The 25,031-nt window shown below is 38.1% G+C and overlaps 1 protein-coding gene across 3 annotated transcripts in view; it reads right to left on the bottom strand.

Annotated features, from left to right (window-relative positions):
* Nucleotides 1-14,709, bottom strand: part of RNF180 (ring finger protein 180) — a 301,957-nt gene extending 287,248 nt beyond the window's left edge. For 2 of the 3 annotated variants that reach the window (XM_068533097.1, XM_068533123.1), the window contains exon 1: nt 14,202-14,290. The gene's annotated coding sequence lies outside the window, so the exon portion shown is untranslated. Of the gene's footprint in view, nt 1-14,201; nt 14,291-14,690 lie in introns of those variants that run through there. The other variant, XM_068533115.1, reaches the window with a different exon arrangement.
* Between the last annotated feature and the right edge of the window lie 10,322 nt (nt 14,710-25,031).

Raw genomic sequence — 25,031 nt, 5'->3', positions numbered from 1 at the left:
TGTTTATCTATTTTATGTATAAAAGTTTAAAGTAGCACTTTTTAAATGGCTTACTAGATTTAGTTTTAAATAAGATTCTCTGAGTATAAAGCAGAAATGTGGTTATGAAACTATCAATTTAACTCTCCTACTAGATAAACTCCATTTTAATGGAAAAATGTTGCTACAGTAATCCAGCCAAAAGATAAGGCCCAGATTGGGGTGATAGTAGTGGTAGCGGTAAATAATGGTCAAATTCTGGATATACACTGAAGGTAGAACAAACAGGATTTCCAGACAGACTGAATATGGGGTCTAAGAGAAAGAGGAATCAAGGATGGCTCCAAATCTTTTGGCATGAGCAACTCTAAGGATGCAACTGCCATTGACTGATATGGGGACAGATGCAGGTGGAACAGAAGGGGCAGATCAGGAGTTGAGTTTTGGATGTATTAAGTTTGAGATGTCTATTCAACTTTCACAAAGAACTGTTAAGTGTAAGCTGGATTCAAGAATCTGGAGTTCTGAAGAGTGTCTGAGCGGGAGCTTTAAATGTGGGCAGGTTCTCTAAAGCCATGAAAATGGATAAGATCTATAAGGTTGTAAGTATGGATAGAGAAGAGAACAAAATCCTGAGCCCTGGGCTCACATAAATTTTCTGGGGATCTAAATTTCCTCTCAGTTATGTCTATTAACTTTCACTCATTTCCCCCTGAGTTTTGTAATTTTGGAATATGAATTCATCTTCACCATGAGACAACTATGGGACCTTGTTTGAGGACCTGCCCCTCCAGGACGAACAGTTTCACATTGTATCTGCCAGGTGCTTGAGGAACATCACCAGCACAGGAATAGCTTTTAGGTAAGTTTCTTAGTTTGGGGCTCCTTGGATCACCCTGTTAGTATTCAATATAAATCCAAGTACTAAAATCTGAAGTTAAGGATTCTCAGGTGATTTGGAGGATGTCAGAATTGAAAATGAATAAATATAGGAAAAGAATCTACAGACTATTTCTGGGTGAACAAATAGTTGGTGAGGAAAAATTCTTCAGTTTAAAGGTATCATGCTAATAAATGTAGGATGATTAACATAATCACCATTTACAACCCCTAATGAAATGATGGATTTAAGGGAAAGAAATCAATGGATACTAAAAACATTGGGAAAAAAGGATGATGGAGCATTTTATAATGTATGTGTAAGGCTGTTACCACCTGAACTCAAAGATCAATCTTAACATCACTCGAAAACAGGACAACTGTACTGGTTTGCTAGGGTTACCATAACAAAATACAACCGACTGGATGGCTTTAACAACAGACTTTTTTTTTTTTCCCACAGTTTTGGAGACTAGAAGTCTAAGATCAAGGGGCCATCAGGGTTGGTTTCTTCTGAGCCTCTCTCCTTGGATGTTAGATGGCTGCCTTCTCATGTGTCCTCACATGACCTTTCTTCTGTAGGCACATACCCTGGTGTCTCTTTGCAAGTCCAAATTTCCCCTACTTATAAAGACACCACTCAGATTGGAATGGGTCCACCCAAACAGCCTCATTCCAACATAATCACCCTTTAAAGGCCTTATCTCCAAATACAGTTACAGCCTGAGGTACCTACTGGGAATTAGCTCTTCAGTATATGAATTTGGGGGGATACAATTCACGTTATAACAACAACCAAACATCTTGTGCCTCCTGATGTAATGCAGCTGAAAATACTGAGCACCATCTCTAAAGTATTCTTAAAATAATAATAATAATAACCTGAACTGAATCAAACCTCTAAATCTAAGAACCACTTTATTTACTACATGAATAGAGGAATGTTGAAATGACACCATGAGGCTACAACCAGCCAAATACAGAATGTAGTTAATTCTACAACTTGGTTTTTTCAACAAATAAATTAATTTTAAAAGAGGGAGGAGAAACTTAAGAGATTTAAGATGTCTAACAAATGCAATGTGTAGACCTTGTTTGAATCTTGATTCAAACAAATCAACTCTAAAAAAATATTTTTGAGACAACCAGAGAAAATTATACATGAACTAGGTATTAGATGATATTAAAGAACTGTTAATTTTGTTGGACATAATATATAAAACTGTTGCTATGTTTTTTAAAGGTCCTTAGGCTAGAGATAAATATTCTAATTTTGACTATTTACAGGCAAAATTATATAATGTAGAAACAAATTATAATGCAGAAAAAAGAAACATGAATGGAAGAATAATAAGAACTATTAAAGCTGGTTGATGGATACATGATGATTCATTATGCCATTCCTCTATTTTTGTGTATGTTTGAAATTTTTCATAAAAAGTTTCTTTTAAAAAAAACTGAACAAACAGAATTTTCAGATGAGACTTTTCTCTACCATCTACTCAGAGACTAAGCCAATATAGACTTCCTCATAATCTCTGTGTCCGTGGATGCTGTTTTTTTTTAATCTACTGTTTAACTGAAAATGTTACCCTTCCCAAGTCCTGGCTTTACTCAGGGGTCTCAGTTCCCAACTGCCTGTCCCATGTGTACCCAAGGCCTTGGTCTCCTGTATAACTATGAGTATATTAGTGAGCCTAGCAACCTCACTCTAACACTAAGGGTAGTTTTTATGTCATGTGTCTGTTGCCAAGCTCTCTCCACCTTTCTTCTTTTTAGCTCCTGGGCTTTCTTTTACTTTGTTACAAGCTCATCTATGCATTTATGTAGTATATAATCAATATTTCTAGAGAAGTTCTAGTATTTGTAGCATAGGTTTTCAGGTTATCATAACCAGAAGCCTCCCCTCTGTTAACCACTGCAAGAAAAACTTCTAATTCCAGTTATTTGGCAATGTCACTCAGAGTTATGGTCATGTTCCTTAGGATTTGTTCTGAAAACATCAGAATTCTGAAGGGAAGGGGCAAAGGGAGAGAGGAGGTTTAAAGTGGACTGAGGACAAAAGATACCTTGCCAGCTTTTTCAAAAAGGTAGAATGGGACAGAATCTCTCTAACAGGCCAAGGAAGAAATATGGGAAGAGGAAGATATTTCATCCCATACGCTCTATAAACAATAAGCAAATGTGTGACCTCAAAAATTCCAGGCCAAAAATTATGGTTCTAATCACCAAGGCTTTACTTTTTGAAAATCTGAAGCATTTTATCCTCCACACTGAAGGCAGAGCCCTTGTTGAAAACACATAACAAATCATTACTTTCCTGCACCCTTCAGGGGCTTCCCAGTGCTCTGCTGACCAGGCTGCTGTCTGTCCTCAGCCCCAGTCTACTCTACAGTCCAGCAGTCCAGACTTCTTTCCGCTCCTCCACTCCACTGGCTCACTCCTCCTGCTCCTATCCCTGGACCCCTGGAAAGCTTGCCTCTAGCCTCTAGGGAATAGAGCCATATCCTTCAAGTCTCAGCTTAAATGCCTCTCCCTGGAGAAGAAAGGGGAGTCGGTCTTCCTTGACCTATTTTTTCCCCCAATGACCTTTCCAATTCTCCTTCAGAACATTCATCATGCTTTCAATTATTTGTTCCATGTCTGTCTTCCTTGCTGAGTTGCAAACTCCTTAACAGTTTATAACAGTGCTAGCACAGTGTTGGGCATTAATCAGTTGAATGAATGAGTGAATAAGTAAGCAAGCATAAGCAAGACAAAAAAAAAAAGGCATTCTTTCCTTACTCTGCTTAAAGTCAGGATACAACTTACTGGCATCACCAGGGTAAATTTAGCAAACACCACCAAAGGAAGCTGGTCTCAGCCTTATAATGCTGTTATAGAGACTGAATTTTAGAAGCTCCATTTTAGAATATGATCTGAGCTTCATGACGTCATATGTGGTTTGATGACTATATGTCACTGGATGTGTTCAAATTATTTATAATCCTCTTTATGAAGCTAACCATCAGAAAATAATACTTTTCTCTTTTTAATTAGGAATGGGACAGAAAGTAGTATACTCTCCATATTTTTTAAACTAAAATCTCTACATATACAACATGAATTCAAGTGGTTGGAATTATTTTAAATACTACTACTATTTTTGAAGACAGTGATTATTAAATGGCATTAGCTCCTTTAATCATCAGGACATTCCTGTGAAGTAGGGATTGTTAACTCCGTTTTATAAATGAGGAAACTGAGGCCTAGAGAAGTAAAGTAACTTCCCAAACTATCTCCTATCTCCATCATTTTATGAGGAGGAAGTTCCTATTTCTAGAATCTTGAGATTTCTAAGGACAAGAGGAGTGAGGTGGACTGAAGTCCTTACAGAGAGTTCAAAGTTGGGAAGGGGGAAAGTGCTCTCTATTAAGTCATTTACTGGAACAGAGAAGGCAACAAACATCATTGGCTGCCCTCCCCTATCTGCTGGCATCTTAGGCGACTACAGTAAGAAAAGCAGAAGGTAAGGCATGGAAGCAGTAACTAGCTCTAAGCTTCAAGATCTATATTGTCTTGATCAGCTTTTGGGTGACATCAGAAATACACTTCTTTAGCCATTCTAAAAATAAATCAGGGCTCAATAAGTTAACAGAGTCCACAAAAACTGCACACACTCCTATCTAACCATATGAATTTTAGTGCATTTTACTTTTTAACATTTGCTTTGCCTTTGCTTACTCCCCGCTTTTTTGGAATTACAGAATCTACATCATGATATACCCAATTTGCTATCATTTATTCTCCTGTTCTTATAAGTTTACCACTGTCTGGCAGCAAATGTTTCTGCAGACAGCTATTCTAAATAGTCCCTCAGCATGGATCTCCATGGAATTCAGTGACAATTAGATGGTGTGCTAAGACGAAGATCTGGTTTATAATCCTGAAACAGCCATGCTGCACCAGTTGTTTCTTCTGTCTTCCCATTCTGTGAGGTCCTTAGAGGCTCCTGAAATAGGAAGGGTTTAGCCTGCCTTCTTTAAATGCTTCCAGACATCTGAGGCACTTACCTATCCTACATTCTGAACAGCTATTCTGACTCTCAGTAAATCCAATATCCACAGTTTCACAACAAAACTTTTAATGATTAGTAAGATCCCCTAACAAAATTGATTTAATTAGTGAAATTTCTTTCTTTAAAGTTCAATTTTTTGAGAATAACGTTATTTAAGAAAGTAGCCATTGCACTTTACCCTTCATACAAAATCTTATAAGGAACCTCAAAATATCAACGTGATAAAAACAATGAGGGGGTTAAATATTTCACTGTTTGCAGAACCCCTGAACACAAATTGAGCACTAGGGATATAAAATACCATATTCATGTGACTCATATATATCAAGTCTGAAATTTATGTTACATTCCAATTCCTTTCAATAATAAATCTTCCTTTGTCCCACAGTATTTCAGAGGTTTCAGTTTAGATTGCTTTCTTTCTTTTTCTTTCTATACATTTCAATCACGGGGGGTATCTACCAAGACTTGGTGTTAAACAGACAAGGTGAGGAAATTACCCATGGTCACTTTTCTGCCCACCTGCTCAGACCTACGGTGGCAGAGCTTGCTGATACACAAAGCACTCAGTCCAGTTTCCCTAACAGGCCTTCACCACCTGGTCCTCTGTTCTTCACAAGGGGCATCTTGCACTATCCTTTATTGCCTGTTTCTCTGGGAGAGGAACTGGCATGACCCGTGATGCTGCTATGTATGATCACCAGGGTTCTGTGTGTCTCAGGTCTCCAGATGCTCTGCAGCACCCACCACAAACGCCTTACATTCTGCCTAGTGGCTTCTTGGAATTTGCTGGGAACCCAGAAAGTGAACTGCCTGAATTTATCAGGCAGTCTGTATCAAGAGTGAGGGTGGGATAGGGATTTGCAGGTGCTGATGTAGAGAAATTCCCTTCAATCGAGGACAATCTGCTTCTTAATTAAGGTTACTTCCCCCCAGCTTTAGTGTTTTAGGAGTTTTTTGCTTTTTGGTTTTGTGGTGAGTTTCCATTTTATTCTACATTTTCATAGGAGCTTTAAGAAAAATGAGAAAAAGCTACATTGGAAGCTGCTATTTAGATGCTGTTTTTGAACTGGGAAACTTTTTTACACAAATTGTTAAGGATTAATAATTTTATGTATATTCCAGTGATAAACTGTGTGGCATGTTTATTTCTTCATTTATTTATTTATACTCTACTTTATCTAGAAGGAATTTATGAAAGTAAGGAAGAGAGTTGCACACCTTAGAAAGACCAAGGTTATGACTACATGTTGAGTCATAAAACGGTTTCAAAACACAGAGCAAAATACTGAAAAATTTTAAATACTGATATCTTTTAAAACTTCAGTATAAGAAAATACACACAAAATTAAGAGACAATCCACAGACAGGAAGAAGAAACTTATAAATATAAGCAAATGGTTAATATCTACAATGGATTCTACAATACAAATTTTTAAAAAGATAAATTTCCAACAGAAAAATTAACACAGAACATAAAACCACTATTGCCAGAAGAGGAAACCCAAATGGCCAACAATCATATGAAAAGTGCTCAACTTCACTAGAAATTAGGAAAATTAAAATTAAAACAAGATACCATTTCATGCCCATCACAAGTCTGACAAGACCAAGTGTAAACATAATACAAAGCAACAACAAAAATCTCATAAACCACTATGGGGAAGTATAACTAGACACAAGTATTTCAGAAAGCAATTTGGCAAGATCTGCTAAGACAGAACGTGTATATGTAGGTCTGCAGTTCTACTTCTAGGTTTGTATGTATTTAAGGAAATATTATATCATAAAAGAATGTTCACTTTAGCAACATTTTGTAGTAGCAAAAAATTAGAAACAACCAACGGTTTCATCAATAGGAGATTTGACAAATTAATTTGTGCTCATTGATACAATGGAATATTATATAGCAATGAAAGTTGATAAACTAAAGCTACAGGTATGTAGAAAAAATTCCAAAGTATGTTAAACAAGGAAAAAAAAAAGGCTGCAGAAATATACATGGTGAAGAATAAAACACACAGCACAGTAATAGCTACAAAAAAATTAAAGCATGTGCAACAATGTTATAGTTTGTTTACTGATACATGTATATATAGCAAAAGTATAAAAACATGAATGGGAACGATAAATACCAAGTTTGGATAACGGTAACCTCTTCAAAGGGATCTAAGGGAGGCTTAAATTTTATCTGTAATGTATTTTTTCTTTAAAAAATCAGAAAAAAATAAAATGTTAATGTAAGGTTACATGGTGGAAACATGGGTGTTCATTACGTTATTCTCTATACTGTATATTTAAAAGGTTTTATATCTATATTTAAAAATTTAAATTTATTTGCCTTAATAATATGGAAACCACATATTTTGCATCCTGTATCACGAGCACCTCTCAATGTGAAAAATCTAAAACATCTTTTTTGTTTTGAAGAGTCCATAAAGCAGCATTAGCTTTCCATTTGAGCCTTAATTACTGAAGAGTGCTACATGTACATTAAAGGGGGAGGGGGGAACTACGACCAAAATGATTAGCTGTGCTAGTGCTTCTCACATTTGTGCATCTGAAATATCTGAAAGCTTTTTAAAAGAACAGATGTTCAAGATTTATCTTAAACCTGCTTGAAACAGAGTATCTGCAATGAGAACCACATACAACAAGACTGAAAACCACTGATCTATGAAAATGACACAAAGAGAAAAATGAGCAATCCTGACTAATTCAGACAAATCATGTGGTTAGAATGGTGAAGGGGCAGTTTTCCCAATGACTATGCAGACAGTTCTGTGTCTCCCACCTGGGCACTGTACAAGCAAAACACAAAATATGAAAAAATGAAATCACTGAGAAGACATGCGTAACGATACCACACGAGCTAACACCACAAAAGAGGGATAGTGGTTCTTCTGAAATGCATCAACCATAAAATAAAGTGTTCTTGGATGTTAGTAACTGAATTAGACTAGAAAGAAATAAGTATGCCTTTTATGAAATAACGACAGCACAAAAAGGCTTACGTAACTGTAATCACTCTAGAGAGTGTTTACTCTCTAGATGATATGATTATAGCACTGGATATTCTTTGCCTCCCTCGCCCCCCACTCCAGAGGTACTTTCCACCCTACCTTGCTCTATTTCCCAGGAGGCTGACTTTTGACCTGCAAAAATAGGGCCCCCTAATCTTCTGCCTTCCAGTTGGATTTGCCAGTGGGAAGCACCACCAGTAAATCAGAGGGCTGGAAGAGAGTGAAGCTGGGGTATTTATTTCCCCATCCTTCCCAATCACAGAAAGGCCAGAGGTCGAGTCAGGCAGCATTCCCCACATAGCTACCCTCTCTGGGTTTCAGTCATGATCCAATTCTCTCACCCCTTCAGGCCTTGGAAGGATAATGGTTCCCACTATTGTTAGTCCTGAGATGCTTCACCATCCACTGTTGGTTTATTTTAACCCAGGCACACTTTTAATATTAATCTTCTGAACAACTCCATTTTGAGCCTGCTATGTATTTTCTACCAGAACACTGACACAATTATGAAGCATGAAGATATTCTACCTTACTCTCTTAAGTAAAACATCTTTTGTAGATCTAACCTTACAAGTTGAATATGTCCAGCTAGTACCCAGAGTTATAGGTGCTATACATGATTCAAGAAAATATATATTGAATATCTGACCTGTGCCTTAGAGGGAGAAAAAAACTAGGTGGAAAACAAATTCATTCCCACTCCTGGGCATATATCCAGAGAAAACCATAATTCGAAAAGATACATATACCCCAATGTTCACTGTAGCACTATTTACAATAGCCAGGACATGGAAGCAACCTAAATGTCCATCAAAGGATGAATGGTAAAGAAGATGTGGTACATATATACAATAGAATATTAGCCATAAAAAAAAGAACAAAATCATGCCATTTGCAGTGACATGGATGGACTAGAGATTGTCATACTGAGTGAAGTCAGACGGATATCATATGATATCGCTTACATGTGGAATCTAAAAGAAATGGTACAAATGAACTTATTTACAAAACAGAAATAGAGTCACAGATGTAGGAAACAAACTTATGATTACCAAGGGGGGAAGGGGGGTAGGGATAAATTGAGAGATTGGGATTGACATACACACACTACTATACATAAAATAGATAATAAGAACCTACTGTATAGCACAGGGAACTCTACTCAATACTCTACAATAACCTATATGGGAAAAGAATCTAAAAAAGAGTGGATATACATGTATGTGTAACTGATGCACTTTGCTCTTCAGCAGAAACTAACACAACATTGTAAATCAACTATACTCCAATAAATATTAGTTAAAAAAAAAAAAAAAACAAATTCAAGGCCAAAATAAAAGAAATTATCAAAAACAGAGAGTAATTAACAAATAGAAAGATATGGTAAACTAAAAACAAGAACTAGGGAGTTAGGGAAGGATTTCTGGGAAAAAAGTAGTATTCCATCTGGGTCTTAAAGGGTAAGAGAGAATTTAGATAGCATTAGCAAGTAGAATGGAGACGAATGGGCATCTTGAGCAAAGAAAATAATATAAGCCAAAACACTAAACTGGGAAAGGGTATGGTTGTTGGGTGAGCAAAAAGTATAATGCCAGACTAGAGTACAGCAAGCTTTATTTAGGACTCTACAGCCTTAGCTAGTTCTAAGTCAGACAGGTGAAACTATACAAATATTAATTATACAATTTATATATCTTCCAGGAGACCAATGGTCTGGGAAAGAATAAAACCAAAAATTCAAGCAGAATATGGCTAGAAAAATATACCTTAGTTTTAATTTCTAACTCTATTAAATAAACTTTAACACAATCCCCAATTTACTCATTATACAATGGGCCCACATAGCTATACTATTCATCCCATGCTGCCTAAATTGGTGTTCATATTTCAATTCTGGCTCCTCGGAAGTTTTTTTTCACCAGGTTTATGAATAGGCCAGGAGATTCTCAAACAGAATAAGCCTCATGCTTATCTCAGCAATTTTATGAAAGATGTTTTGAAGTTGCTTTTAAAATCTGTGCTAATGACCTACTGCTTGTTTCTAAGGTTTTCCCACCTGTCACATCAGGGAAAGAGATTACAGAACTTGCAGGCAGTTCTATTATTAATAATCTCTAATATTTCTGCTTGCTACAGAGAAATTTATCAAGACAAAAAAAAAAATGCAACAGCTCGTTTCCTCAGCTGCATTTTGTAAAAGACTCACCATTCAAGTTATTTCCTCAAATATTTTCTAAAGTCAAGAAAAGCAATAAAACACCTTGTTAATTATGTGGTTAATGTTTACTGTACCAAAGATACTTAGCTTTGGTTAATATAATATTATTTTTGTACACATTATTTTATACTAGGGCCAAAAGAAGATATTTTAATGTGGGCATCTTTATGTCACCATTTTATTGGGGACTGCTTACTTATTGGGGCTGTTCTGATGCAGGGAATTCTGAGGAGACCTTAAAAATGAACTATTAACCTTCCAAAATGAGAAAAAAATTCATGTTATACATGAAACAGATATTCTCATCCCTTCCCTCTGCTGTCTTCCTTTCTGAACCAACTACTTTCCACCCAAAGGTGGCAATTAAAGATGAAGTAAGGTCAGAGATTAGAGTGAGGGTCAGAGGCAAGGTACAATTCATCAATGGAATGAGATGGGCATGGACCATTACATGGGAGACAAACCCCTGTATATAACCAGAAGGTAATGTTTACCATCACACTTGCTCATCTTAGAAAGGGCCATGCTAGGGGAAAATTTCTGCTTGTCAGCTGATAATTTATTTGTCATTTCAATAATCTGCATATCAAAATAGGTGATTTCTTTCAAAGTTACCATTTATTCTCATTTAAAAAGAGAGACTTGGCTGCTAAGTAATGGAACTTTTTTCCATTTGAATATCAAAAGGATAATACCCCTTCTTTTCATATGCTCCTTATTATGTATTTATTATTCAGTGGAATGGAATGGGGTATATTTGCAGCCACAATACTATCCCTGTTCTCGAGCTATTGACTGTATGGAAAATTCCCCACTTCCGATCCCTCAGAAATGATTTCATATGTTTATCATAAAACTCCTGCTTCATGACTTTAGAGGACTAGGCCAATATCTCTTTAACTGCTAATATAGTTATAACAGACTTCTGACACTTATATGATATATAATATAATACAGATAAAAAATTTTCAAACAATCCCGAAATGAAGAAAATGAACATATCCAGTAATTGGTGTGATCAAGAAAATCTCTCCCCCCCACAACTTGCTAATGATTTTTTTGAAAATAGCAATTTCGCATTTTGATGAGGCCATTTTGACACAGCTATATTACACTCAAAACATATAATGTGGAGCTAAATTTTGATTCTAAATTATTATAAAGGTTTACACTTGCATGTATGTGAAGTTCAATTTTTCATATGAAATACAGCCACAACTTAGTACAGTTCCAGTATTATATGTGGTTTACTTAATGTATTCTACTTGAAATAAATAATTGATAGGTTGCAATCCAAATTATTACTTTCAAAATGTTTAACAATATGCAAATGTACACATAGATATACATATATGTATTACAAATGTATACAAGCCTACAAGTAAGCAGTGCCCATTTCAGAGTAGTCACTCTGGGAAGGTTACTTCTAATAATCTTGCCATTAATTAAAACTATTTTTTAAAAGATCTTTTGATGTGGACCATTTTTAAAGTCTTTATTAAATTTGTTACAATATTGCTTCTGCTTTATGTTTTTTGGTTTTTTGGCCCCGAAGCATGTGGGATCTTAGCTCCCCGACCACGGATTGAACCTGCGCCCCCTGCATTGGAAGGCGAAGTCTTAACCACTGGACTGCCAGGGAAGTCCCAAAACTATTTTTAAAACACCCTTTCAAAATTGTCTTCATAGCCTTCACGATAACCGTTTAAATATCCTTAATAGCAGTAAAATCTTGAAGGTAGAGCTGAGTTTTGCAACCATGCAGAAACCATTCTGCCAAGTTTAGCAAATAAAAGAGATGTTCAAACTGAGTTACATAGTTTTTGATTACAAAATATAAACCAAAGACAAGTACTTATAAAAGAGATTCTAAAACCATGTTTTTATGTTGCTTGTAAATCAACTACATTTTTCAAATATTCAAAATAATTGTGACTAGCAGCAGCACTTTTGGAATAAGTATTTAGCCTCCTAAAATAACTACCTGAAATGACCACTCTAAAAAAAACATAACTGACAGCATGTTTGGGGGAAGGGGTAGTGTTTCATGACCCTATAGTCACGCTTCAAAGTCACAAAGCACCTTTCTTCCAAGAATTTTAAAATATTTTCCAGACACTACTTCATTAACTCTCCAAATATCCCTTTATGAGAGATAGGACAGATTATCATTCTTTTTCTTCCAGAGTGCTGAGTGAAGATGGTGTAAGGGAAAGAGAACTGTGTGTATTCCATGAGTCAGTAATTAAGTCTAGGCATACTGTGCCCTAAAATGTGTGCTATGTAGTTAGCAAAATTTAACTGAACTTTTTTTTAGCTTTATTCTGTTTGATAAAAAGGCATTATATGAGGTAGATGTGTCATAAAATATTACAGGGATTAAAATGATTATTAATTCATTGCATACTTGACTGGAAGAATTCTTGCTTGATGTACAGGAGTTACTTATTAAAGAAGCTAGTGTCTATCCTCAGATACACTCATAAAAGCCCAGTTAAGTCTATTTTATCAAGGGAAAAAAGCTTGTTTTTTTAAAGACTCTTTTCCTTGAATTTTAGAAGAAAAAATATCTTCACTTTGAAAAACCAAATATATAAATGAAACAGACAAAAACGGGGCAATGAAAGATCTATTGGCAAAATCATTTAAGAGCAAACCCTAGGGAAACGGGTAAATTGTCGATGGCTCTGGAGAGAGAGCACAACATAATATGCACATGATTACAAGTTAATTTTCACTGAAATTATTAAAATGATTCTTCTTCTAAATGTTTAATTCTTTTGTATGAGAAAAGAAAACTTGCTGCTCAGGCATACCACCATTCCACTTATTCATTAAATAAACATTTAGGGTCTCTGCTATGCTAATCACTAGGTATACTGGGGCTCCCAGTGGCACCATTTTTATATGGAAGATTAATGGTTTGACAGATGAAAAGACAAACAAATTTAGTCCTTACTACGATTCCAGTGATCCTATTCAACAAATGGAATGATTCTGGTCTTTTAAGTATCACTTTTAGGGGTACTAGTCCAGGAATATGAAAGGACTCAACTCTTATTTTTTTAAAGAAAGGTTTTAGTAATTAATGAGTAAATAAAAATACGCCTATTAGAGGGGCACTCAGCGCTAAATTTTGTTTGAGGTTGAGTGACCGGACTGAGGACAACTCTCAGTCAGATAAGCTCTAATCACAGCTCCCACAAGGGCTGCCTGCTTATTTTTGAAATAATCACTTTTCCTCACGGGCGCCGTAGCTGTCTGGCCTATAAAATGGGTAACTTAATAGTAACCCGCCCACACAACGCTCCTTTGAAATTGACTAATGAATGCTCTCCCAGGTGTTAAAACTATTAGATGCTACAAAAATATTGAGTACTGTCTCGAAAAGAACTCGGTGATATATACGTTAGAGCTAATTAGGGCACTAATAATAAATCCCCGACACCCTATGGACCCTCTCCCCACCTCCGCCCCGCTGCATTTCAGAGCTTACCCATGACCTCTGCCTGACAACCAGTCTGTATACTCCGGACCCAGGGCTGCAACAAAAGCAGCTGAAACGCCGATACCGAAATGGACCAGACAAAAGAAAGTAGGTCTGTGCGAAAGGAACGGGCCGTGGGAGGGGGTGTGTGCCGACTCTCCCCACAAGCTCGGAGATGAAACCGGACACAGCGCCTCAACTCCCACCTGCAGGGCGGCCCACACCGGCCCCGCGACGCCCCACCGCCGTCCCGCCGCCCCGCACGCCCCCGGCTCCGCCCGGCTCACGTTTCCAGACCCCGTGTAATTCCACTCTCCCTCCGGGTCACGCCCCGAGGCCGCCGCCGCCGCCGCCCCGCAAGCCTCAGGTGCGAAAGTTAAACCGCCTCCGCATCACCTGAGGCCGCGCCGGGAAGCTGCCGGGCCAGCCCAGCCCAGCCCGCGGCGCGTCCTCCCTGCGCGAGCGTGAGGCCCGAGCCGCCGCGGCCAGGCAGGGCCGGGCCGAGACCAGACCCTCGGGCGGCCGGGCCCCTCCGGGCTCCAAGCCGCCGGCCCTCACCTGCGTCCGCGTCCCGGAGCCGCCCGCTCCGCGCGTCGTCCCGGAGCGCCCGGCCGCCCGCAGCCGGCTCTGAGGACTCGCGGCGGCGGCTCCGGCGGCGGCGGCGGCGGCTCTGTTGGCGGAGATGCAGGTTCGGCGAAACGGGAAGCGACAGGAGCCAAACCCCGCGGAAAGCGCTCGAGCTGCGCCGGCGGCCCGGAGCCCGCGGCCTCGGTCTCGGCTCACGGGCGCTCCCCGCCGCCTCCAGCTCTGCGCACCCACCTCAGCGGGTTCCGGCCCGAGCCGCGCGTGGGCGGCGCCCCGCCCCGACCCCTCGCAGCCCTGCCAGCAGCGCCAGCTGCGCTGGGCCGGGCGGCACCGAGGGAAAGTTGTGCTCTCTGGTCATCCTTTTACCAGAGCAACAGAAGTTGCGGGTGCCTGCTTCTTCCGTGGCCTCACCCAGCCCCTCCTGTAGTTCAGAGCTCCGCGCCCACCTGCTGAGCCCATTACCTGCTCAGATCGGCTGGCATCCCCCGACCCATCTCCACGCCTAGACTTTTCCTTAAGGCAGCGCCACTATCTGAGTTTACTTTTCCCTTCTGATGTCACTGTCCTAGTTGCTTACCTTCTTGTGCCTAAGGTTCCATCCAAGTGCAACTGGGATTAACTACTAAAGTGTTTTTGTTTCCACTCTTGACAGATTACAGTTGGTAGGTGAGTTAATGACCCGCCGTAAATCAAAAGCGCTTAGTCAGGGAGCTAGGGGGCTGCTTTGAGTAAATGCGGACTTGTCAGCACGTCGTGAACTCTGGATTCAGAGTAATGAAAACAGATGATCAAAAGAGTATAAATAAGGTTTGGAATATAAAAAAGCAAGTTTTATTAGTTGGCTTGAGGAAGGGGAACGAAGCTGGGTGGGGGGACCTCAAAAGACTGTACAGCTTTCTCTGCTAGATATAGACATTTCCATTTACGTGACTGGCTTGTTTAGAGCCGTGTTCCAAGACTAAGGTGATATGCAATGATTTCCCACCTGAAAATCCGATGAAATCAACAACAGTAACAATACCACACAAAAACATCACAGGAAAAGAAAACTACAGACTATTAATATTGATACAAAAATCCACAACAAAAAACTAGCAAACCAAATCCAGCAATGTAGAAAAAGCATTTTACAACATGACCAAGAGGGATTTGTCTAAGGAATGCAAGGTTGGTTCAATAAAAAGAATTATCAATGTAATACACTCTCTTAATAAAATAAAGGACAAAAACTACAGGATCATCTCAATAGATGAAGAAAAAGCACTTGACAAAATCTAGCACTTTTTCATGATTAAAAACACCCAACAAACTAGGAATAGAAGAGAACATCCTCTATCTGATAAAGAACATCTATTAAAAAAACCCTGAAGTTAACATCATACTTCATGGTAAAAGAATGAATACTTTCACCTAAGATCAGGGTAAGACAAAGGAGGTCCCACTCTTGCTACTTTTCTTCAACATTGTACTGCAGGTTCTAACCATGGCAATTAGACAAGGAAAGGTCAAATATCTAATAGTAAATAAAGCAAACAGAAGAAAGAATTATTGAAGAAAACCAGGACAATAGTTCTTAGCCCTGAGGGGCAATAGGATACAAGCTCTCAGCTCAATGGATAAAAACTATCTATGTCAAAGTGTATTTTTATGAAATTTCAAAACACATGGTTCTAGGAGAAAGATCTTAACAGGTTCCTGGGAGGAAAAAATAGATCATTTATGAAGATTCAGAAATCAGAATGGCATTGGACTTTTTGACAGAAACATAAGTAAAAGATAAATTCTGAAGGAAAATTATTTCCAATCTAGAAGTTAATAAAGGTTAAAAAGGGACTTTCCTGGCGGTCCAGTGGTTAACACCCTGCACTCCCAATGCACGGGGCATGGGTTCAGTCCCTGGTCTGGGAACTAAGATATCGCATGCCGCACGGTGCGGCCAAAAATAAAAACAATAAATAAAAATAAAAATAAATAAAGGTTAAAAAAAGACATTTTCAGATATGCAAAGTTTTAAATATTGTCTTCATGCATTCTCTCTCAGAAAACAATTGGAAAATATGCTCTACCACTACAAAGAGGTGAGGTAGGGGGTCTAACAGAAGAGACAAGTGAAGGTTACACCCAAGAAAACTGTGGTAGGTGGAATGACCACCAAAGGATGTCCACGTCCTAATCCCTGGAATCTGTGAATATATTGCATTGCATAGTAAAAGAGACTTTGCTGATAGAGTTATGAACACAAATATGGAGGTTATCCTGGATTATCCAGGTGGGCCCAATCTAATCTAAAAGCCTTTGCTTTGCATGAGAGTGTGAAGAAAATAGATAGTGTCAAATGTGGCAAAGAGTCTGAGGTTGAGGAAAAGCTACTGGGTTTGCTGACCCATGAGGCAACATAGAATAATAGCTCAGGTGTGGGGCTCTGGAATCGTAGTGCCCTGGCTTGAATCCCAACTCTACTGTTTATAATAAAACCTTAGGACAAGTTTCTTTCTTGCTGTGCCTCAGTTTCTTCATCTGTAAATAGAAGATTATAATAATAACACTATAGAGTTAAGAGGTTTTAATGCTTTTATCCACGAAAAGTGCTGAAGATATCTGACACATAGTAAATACTCAATAAATATCAGCTGTTGTTAGTATTATTGACAACCTTTAAGAAAATAGTTTCTATAGAGTAATAATTAGTTAGGACTCATTTCAGTGAAATGACAGAACTCCAACTCTAGTTGGCCCAAGGAAAGTATTCATTATTTCATAAGAATAAATCTATTATAGTTTTATGTACCTTTGGATCTAAGTGATCAGATGATGCCATGGACAAAATATCTCCATCTTTTCCCTCTATTTTTGGCTCTGTGTTGGCTTTATTTTTAGGCAAGATCAGTCTATGTCATGACAAGACTGGCCACCAGGAACTCTAGGAGTAAATTCAACGAAGTTAGCAACCACAGTGGAAAAAGAATACTTCTTTCCCAATAGTTGCAGCAAATTTCTGGAACTGAGTCTCAGTATATAGACCTGGATTGCATGCCCATCCCCAAAAATTACTGTCACTAGAAAGAGACAACTAGCAGGTTGGCCAGTTCAGTATTATTTGATCACCCATAAAACTGTGTGTGTGTGTGTGTGTGTGTGTGTGTGTGTGTGTGTGTGTTGGGGTGTTGGTGTTGAGGGGAATCAACCTCCTTACTCAGACCACATAGACTGAAAGTGGCAGAGGCGTAGTTCCTCAAAGGAATATTGGGTGCTGTTATCAGAACATGGAAATAGATATTTGGTCAGGCAAAAATAAAAGATGTACATTATAAGTGGTGAGTGTAGTTAATTAAAAACAGAATGAAAAATTACTGAACATCAGAGAGAACCCAGCTGAAGCTTGAATGATGGTAGAAATCTGTATGTAGGTTTTGTGACCTTCTTCAAAATGTTCAGCATCCCAGGAAGAAAAAAAAAAAGACAGTACAATGATGTAATTTACATCAGGTTCAGGTTTGGGAAAGTGAACATGGCTAAAGGAGAAGAGCCAAAGGAATGAAGGTGTCGTAAAAGAACTGAAGAAAGGGCAATCCATGGGGCCAGGTTGGGCAGAGAGGCAATAAGGCCAGAAAGGTATTGGCAAAGTAATCCCTATGTAGCTGAATGTTCCTGCACTAGTAAAGTTATGAACCTAGTGCTAAAATTATTGAGAAAGGCAATGCTCCTAGAGATTTGTAGGTAATAGGGATGGAGATGGAAAGAGACCTCAGGAAAAGGTAGTTGTTTAGTTTTACTTTTAATTCTCTCTCTTCAGGATGTGTAAGGCTAAGTGGACATATTCCAAATTGAACTGAGGTCAAATCAAATCCAAAAAAGCTGAAGAAATTTAATTTTGTAATTGAAATTAACCAGTGCATGCTAATTTATATTTTATTACTATTGGAATGGAATGTAATTCCATTCAAACCACTCTAGTGGCAGTAAATCAGGAGTTTATTAATCAATATTATATTAGTTGTTAGTTATAAGTATCTTTAATATGGTTACATAATAATTAAAATATATAAATATTGTCATAATAAATATATAATGAATAAATTAGTATTAGTATTAATAAAATCAAGCCAGAATTTTTTCTACCAGTTATGGTAATTTTCCAATTCTTAAAACACCTAAGAAGAAAAATCTTTCAAAGAAAATCATGATATTGTGAAAATGTCAAAGAAGATTTGAGATTCATGATTTTTCAACTGCATGACCTTAGGCAAGTTATAACTTTAACTCCAAGTTTCCTCAACTATAAAAATGGTTTTTCTTAAACGGTATGTCTTAGTTGTTGTGATTATCAAAGGAAATTATCAAATGAGAACAATAGGTGACAGTGTCTTGTAAAGAATAAAATTATTTAAGTATGTCATTTTTTAAATAAGGAACTGTTTTACAATTTAGATAGCTACTACAGTAACCATTAGGTAGAGTTCACATTAAGTTCTAACCTAATTAGAAGGATACACATTTTAACACTAACTTTCATTAAAGTAGTTCCTTCCAAATTATTGAAGTAATTTCCTAATCAATTTGAGTCTGCTGCCCCTCACCTTAGAGTTGTCTTTTCTAAATTAATAATTCAAAGCACTCTTGTGTAACCAATTCACTTATCTAACATTGAGAATATTACTAGTCAAAAGGTTACATACACCTTCCATCTTCAAATGTTGTTAAGGGACCCGTTCCAAATGTTAGTTGTTTGGTTTAACAATTTAAATGAAATTGGTTTATGGAAGCAATTGTTATTTATCAAGGAGTAATAAAAAGAAAGAGCAGAGAATTTTAAAAATGTGATTCATATGTGCTGTCTTCCCAAAGTAATCCAGGCAAATATAATCTCTCAAATATTGTGACACTTCTCACTCTAGCTCACTCTCTGGCAGCAGCAAGGTCTCAATCTGTCAGACAGCCTATTGCTTTCCCTGCTAAAGGTCGAACCTTCAGTGTGCTTTAATATTTAAGTTTATGGCCTTGGGCATTGTGGACATGAAATTTAAAAGTTACCAAAATAGCATCATTCACACTGGTTCATATTATTTCATGTATATCTCTGTCCCATATCCTTTAATAATCAGAGTGGCTGTCACTTCTCTCCTTTACTGAAAGGATCACAAGTTTGCAATCTAATAACTTCATTTGCTAACTTCACTGTAGGTACCAAGTAAAGAAGGCCATGTCTCTAATTCTTCAAAAAATAAAAAAGATTATAGTTTGAGATTTGCTTTGACAGAGTTAGAGGACAAAGTTCTAGACACACTGCGTCCATGATAGTAGACATTTTAACTATATATTTAACAGTTTTATCCTTTGCAATATGCATAATGGAACAAATGAACGCCACTCTGATGAAAGACCCAAGCCTGTCTCTCTCATTAACTATGTGCTAGTTCTGGTCAAATGACTTAACCTGCCTGAACCTCAGTTTCCTTGCCTGTAAAATAACAGAATCATAGCATTTTAGGATGGGAAGGCATCCTAAAAAACCAAGGATGCATGGAAGTTCAGGCCTGTCTTATGTAGTCAGTCTTGAGGCAGAATTCATCTTTAACTTTGGCCTCAGTCTTTGGAGGGCCAAAAAGCCAACTACTGACTAGAGTGTCATTTCTGATAATATAGAGACTTTTTTAATTTTAAAAACCCATCATATTACTATTTTGATATGTTACTAGATCCAAGGTTTAAGGAAAAAATTCTCTCAAGTGATTGTGTGAAGCAATGGGCAGATGAAAGAAAGAAAAAATGTTTTTAAAAGTAAGGGCAAGTAAATTAAGTCTGCTTCAGAAAGCGTTTTGCTCAGTCAGGGCACGAGGCTTCAGTGTTTGGGTTTATCATTGAAATTGCATCCATCACTAGTAACAGAATCTTGGGGTTCCGAGAGTTAACAGAGGATAAGTTAGGAGAGTTAAGAGGGGATAACCTTGGTTGGTTATTATTAGAGAGGAAGGAAAGATTAATAATATAATTGCAGTATCCAGTATTGACAGAACCAGACAAAACATATCTTGCATCTCCACCAACCTCAAGTGAAGGTGAACGCTTGGTATCACAAACATGCAGTGCAGTTACCATATAAGCAATCTAGTAGCTACGGTGCTAGGTGATGATTAATGATCGTATTATAATGCCAGACTTTTAAAATAGCTACTATAATTTAATACCAACATTACAGTAATATTTTAAAATAAAACTTCAGCTTTATTTTGATATCCCAGAAATTCATCCTGTGATGGTGATATTTCATTTTGACCTTGACTTTTGTCAAATACAAAGCATTTTGCATAAGCATGACGTTATTCAATCAAAACATATATTTAGTGCACTTATATGGGAAATTTAGTTCAACTTTCCATCCAATTTAGCAATCGCTTCCAAAATATCCTAGAAGATAGCAATTCAGTTATGATAGGGCTCTTCCAATGATGAGCAATTTACTTCTGAACGAGGCAATATTTTCCTTGTCTTGTTAGTAGACAGTTCTAATTAATCAAATAGTTTCATTATGTTGACCTGAACTCTTCTTGCTTAATAACATTTCATCCAGTGCCCTTAATTCTGTCCTCTTATGTAACATATTAATAGAGTAAGTCTGTTTTCATGGGGCTAACCTTCAAAGGTTAGCCCTCTACAGATTTGAAGTCAATCCTTTGTCATATCTTTTCTAGGCCAAGTGTGATCAGGCCTTTCAACCATTTATGGCACATGCAGACCACACCCTTCACTATCCTAGTGTTCTCTTCTAATATTTGAGGTCCCCCTTAAGAATGCACGAAACTTAAAAATGAGAACCCAGGACTTAGTGCTTTCATTCACGCAAGACGTTTTTATTGAGCATCTATCACGTGGCCTATCTCTAAGGGTAGGATACAGCAGTGAACAAAACAGATAAAAGTCCTTACCCTGTGGAGCTTATATTCTTAATGGGAAAAACAACAAATAAAAAAGTAAAACATACAGTATGTTAGAAAGTAATACGTGTTGTGGAAAAACACCACAGCAATGAAGGGAAATAGGACCTTCTGAGGGTGGAGGTGGGGTTACAATGTAAAATAGTGATCAGGGAGGCACCAAGAAGGTGACTGTGCCCATTATCTTTTGGTCACCCCTCTAGATCTGCTCTCTTTTCTTATCCCACCTATTCTCCATCTCAGGAGGCTGGCCTGTAGAGTAGATCAGCAGTTCCCCTGCCACCTGGCTTCCCATTTGGGTTAACCATTGGGGATCCTAGTAAGATACTGGAGGGAGGGAAGAGAGTGAGGTCAAGATATTTTTTCCTTGGTTGTCACTTAGTGAGGACTCTCAGGTCCCTCTATTAGAAGTTTGGTTCCTCTCAAGGATGTTGGCTCTGCAAAATTCTCTTTCCTTCTGTTTCCAGTAACCACTCCCTTTCTTGTCCCTTTAGGCCTAGGGATGGTGAGCTCTAGGTTACTGCACTATCCTTTGTGGTTTCTTTATATCCACACTTTTGAAAACAGTCCGTTTGTTCATGAGCCTTCTTTGACGTTATCCTATTTCAAGTATGCTGTTTCCTGTTGGAACCCTGACCGATGCAGTGATATTTGAGCAAAGATATGAAAGAGATAAGGGTAAGCCATGTGGAGACATGAAGACATGAGTATTGCAGGAGCAGCAAGTACAAAGGCATATTGCTACAGACACAGTCTGGCAGTGCAGAGCACAGAGGAGCTTTCATCTCCCTTGACCATTACATTATATGTCCATTAGTGTAGTCAAAGATTGTAGTAGCTTTCTCGTGGCAGTCATACTCTGTTTATACTGAGCTTGTCATAAATTCAAATCCAATTCTTCTGATTCATTAAGATTTTGGGACAAAATACAGAATTTTAACATGTATTTCCATTAACTTTTATCTTTTTGCCATTAAACAAGTACTTAATAGGTACCTACTATGTGTCAAATCTTGTGCTGCATACTGGGAATTCAATGGTAAATGAAACAAGAATGGTTTCTACCCTTCTGGAAGCTTCAGCCTAGTATAGGAGACAATTAAATAATCACACAAATAAGTCTGTGCAAAGCTCTGTCAATTGTCAGTTCAGAAAGAAGCCCTTGGGACTGGTATACAGCCAGAGAGTAAGAGTGTCATGTAAAATGAGGCTAGCAAGATAAAAAAGGGTTATATCACGCAGGGCTTCATGGGATATGATAAATATTTTGTTCTTTGTTGCCAGAGCAGTGAGAATCCATTGAAGAGCTCAAGCAACTGGGTGAATTGCTCAGATTTGTGTTTTGAAAATATCAATCTAGCCATAGTGTGGAGAATGAATTGGAAGGAGTTAAGAATAGATCCAAGAAGACCAATTAGGAGGCCACTGAGAAGTGTTGGGATTATGGGTAGAAACAGAATAACCTTCATATTTGAGAGATGTTGAGGTGAAATTGGCAGACAAGGGGAAGTTGGTGTCCATGATGACTGTACTATATTTCTTGTTTGCATTAACTGGCTGGATGGAAGTAGCACTCAAATTATCTAGACAATATTGGAAGAGAAACATGCTTTAGAGAAGAAGAGCAAGAACTTGGTTTGGAATATATAAAACCTAAGATCTCCATAAGATATCCAAGAAGAGAGGTCAACTAGGCAGATGGAAGTGTGAGTCTAGAGCTCAAAAGACAAGTCTCTGTGTAACTGGCAATCCATACAGCTGATAACTATCATGTTGGTTTTGTTTAATGATACAAATCTACCAATATTTCAAAAATCTTGATTCTATTATTTAGAGTATTATTAACTGTTTTTACTGCTGAGCTCTCTTAAATTTGGTAATGTGCTTTCCATGTATTCGTCCGAATTGGTGACCATTAAACTGGACAGTGCTAAATCCTGGTCAGGTGCTCGGTTTGGAAACTTGGAATCATAAATGGATCCTGACTGTGATTTGGTACAGCACGTTCTAAGCTGTGGCTGCTCTCTGAACTATTAGCATATATTTTATATTTTGGGACACGCTTATTATGCCTTCCTATTCTCTTTCTTCTTGGTATATGTGCCTTTCCTATTTCTGCTGTGTACCTTTTGTTTTCTTTTGTTTTTTAAATTTTTATTGGAGTACAGTTGCTTTACAATGTTGTGTTCGTTTCAACTGTACAGCAAAGTGAATCAGCTATACGTATACATATATTCCCTTTTTTTTTGGATTTCCTTCCCATTTAGGTCACCACAGAGCACTGAGCTATACAGTAGGTTCTCATTAGTTATCTATTTTATACACAGTATCAATAGTATATATATGTCGATTGCAATCTCCCAATTCATCCCACCCCCCCTTACCCCCTTGGTATCCATACGTTTGTTCTCTACATCTGTGTCTCTATTTCTGCTTTGTAAATAAGATTGTCTATACCAATTTTTTCAGATTACACATATGTGCGTTAACATACCATATTTGTTTTTATCTTTCTGACTTACTTCACTCTGTATGACAGTCTCTAGGTCCATCCATGTCTCTACAAATGACCCAATTTCGCTCCTTTTTATGGCTGAGTAATATTCCATTGTATATATGTACCACATCTTTATCCATTCCTCTGCTGATGGACATGTCCTGGCTATTATAAATAGTGTTTCAATGAACATTGTGGTACATGACTCTTTTTGAATTATGGTTTTCTCAGGGTATATGCCCAGTAGTGGGATTGCTGGGTCGTATGGTAGTTCTATTTTTAGTTTTTTAAGGAACCTCCATACTGTTCTCCATAGTGGCTGTATCAATTTACATTCCCACCAACAGTGCAAGAGGGTTCCCTTTTCTCCACACCCTCTCATCTGCTGTGTACTTTTAGTGGGATAGACCTAGAAGATACAACTGGGTAGCTAAAAAAGTAGATAAAAATGAAGAAATAACAAATTTTTAAGGTACCAAATGCTTTAAATGTTTACTTGCAAAAGGACTAATGGGAGAATGTTGTGCACCAATGCTATGTGTTTATTGCTCTTTGGCAAAGCTAGGAAACTCCTATTATTGATTTATAGTGTGTCTTCTCTAGTACCTAGTATGAAAGTAGCAGGAATAGCCAGCTGCTGTATCCCTGGTGTATGCAGAACATGGCTCCATCTCCTCTACTGTTCTATACAGTGTTCCAAATCTCAGCCCCTCATACTCAGAGGTGGGTTCTAAGGCATCTTCGGCATCTTTATATAACCTACAGGTCAGCTGTCCCTCTTCTTCTCAGTCAGCTCTCGTCTCTGTTTCCACAAGAAATTCAACCAAAGCAAGCACATTGCAATCTTTGTAGTTTTGTGGATCCCAGAAGGATCATGTTGCACCTCACATGGCATATCACTTTTAAAATCTCACTTGGCTGTCCCTTCACTGAGGCTGAGAATCACTTGGCTGAGTCTTTGCTCCTGGCTGCACAATCACCGGATTCCTCTTTCTGCCCTCTGCACCTCACAGGTCTCAGCTCAGCTCCCCCTGATTGCTGTCCTCCTAGCCCTTCTTTGCTTAGGTATTTCAATCTCCTCTCTCTCTCGCTCTCTGTTCCTTCTGCAGAGCAACTTAGCATTTTTCTAATTTCTACCTCTAAACTTTCATACCTCACAGAGCTCACCGGCAAAGGACCCTCCAGGTACCAAGGACCGTTCTCCTAGGGCAGTGGGAGATTGTAAATTTATGATGAATTTAAAATGAAATACATAATGAATATTTTTATTGTTGGATATTTACAACTTTGTCTCATTCCTTCCACATAGAAGGAAAATCAGCCTATTTTCTGAGTGTCGCAGTTCCACCCCAGTGAAGAGAATAGTAATGGGAT

Source organism: Eschrichtius robustus, chromosome 2 (assembly GCF_028021215.1).
Source record: "Eschrichtius robustus isolate mEscRob2 chromosome 2, mEscRob2.pri, whole genome shotgun sequence".
NCBI lineage: Eukaryota > Metazoa > Chordata > Mammalia > Artiodactyla > Eschrichtiidae > Eschrichtius > Eschrichtius robustus.
The sequence above is the reverse complement of the archived record's forward strand: the minus strand, read 5'-3'. Positions and strand labels throughout refer to the sequence as shown.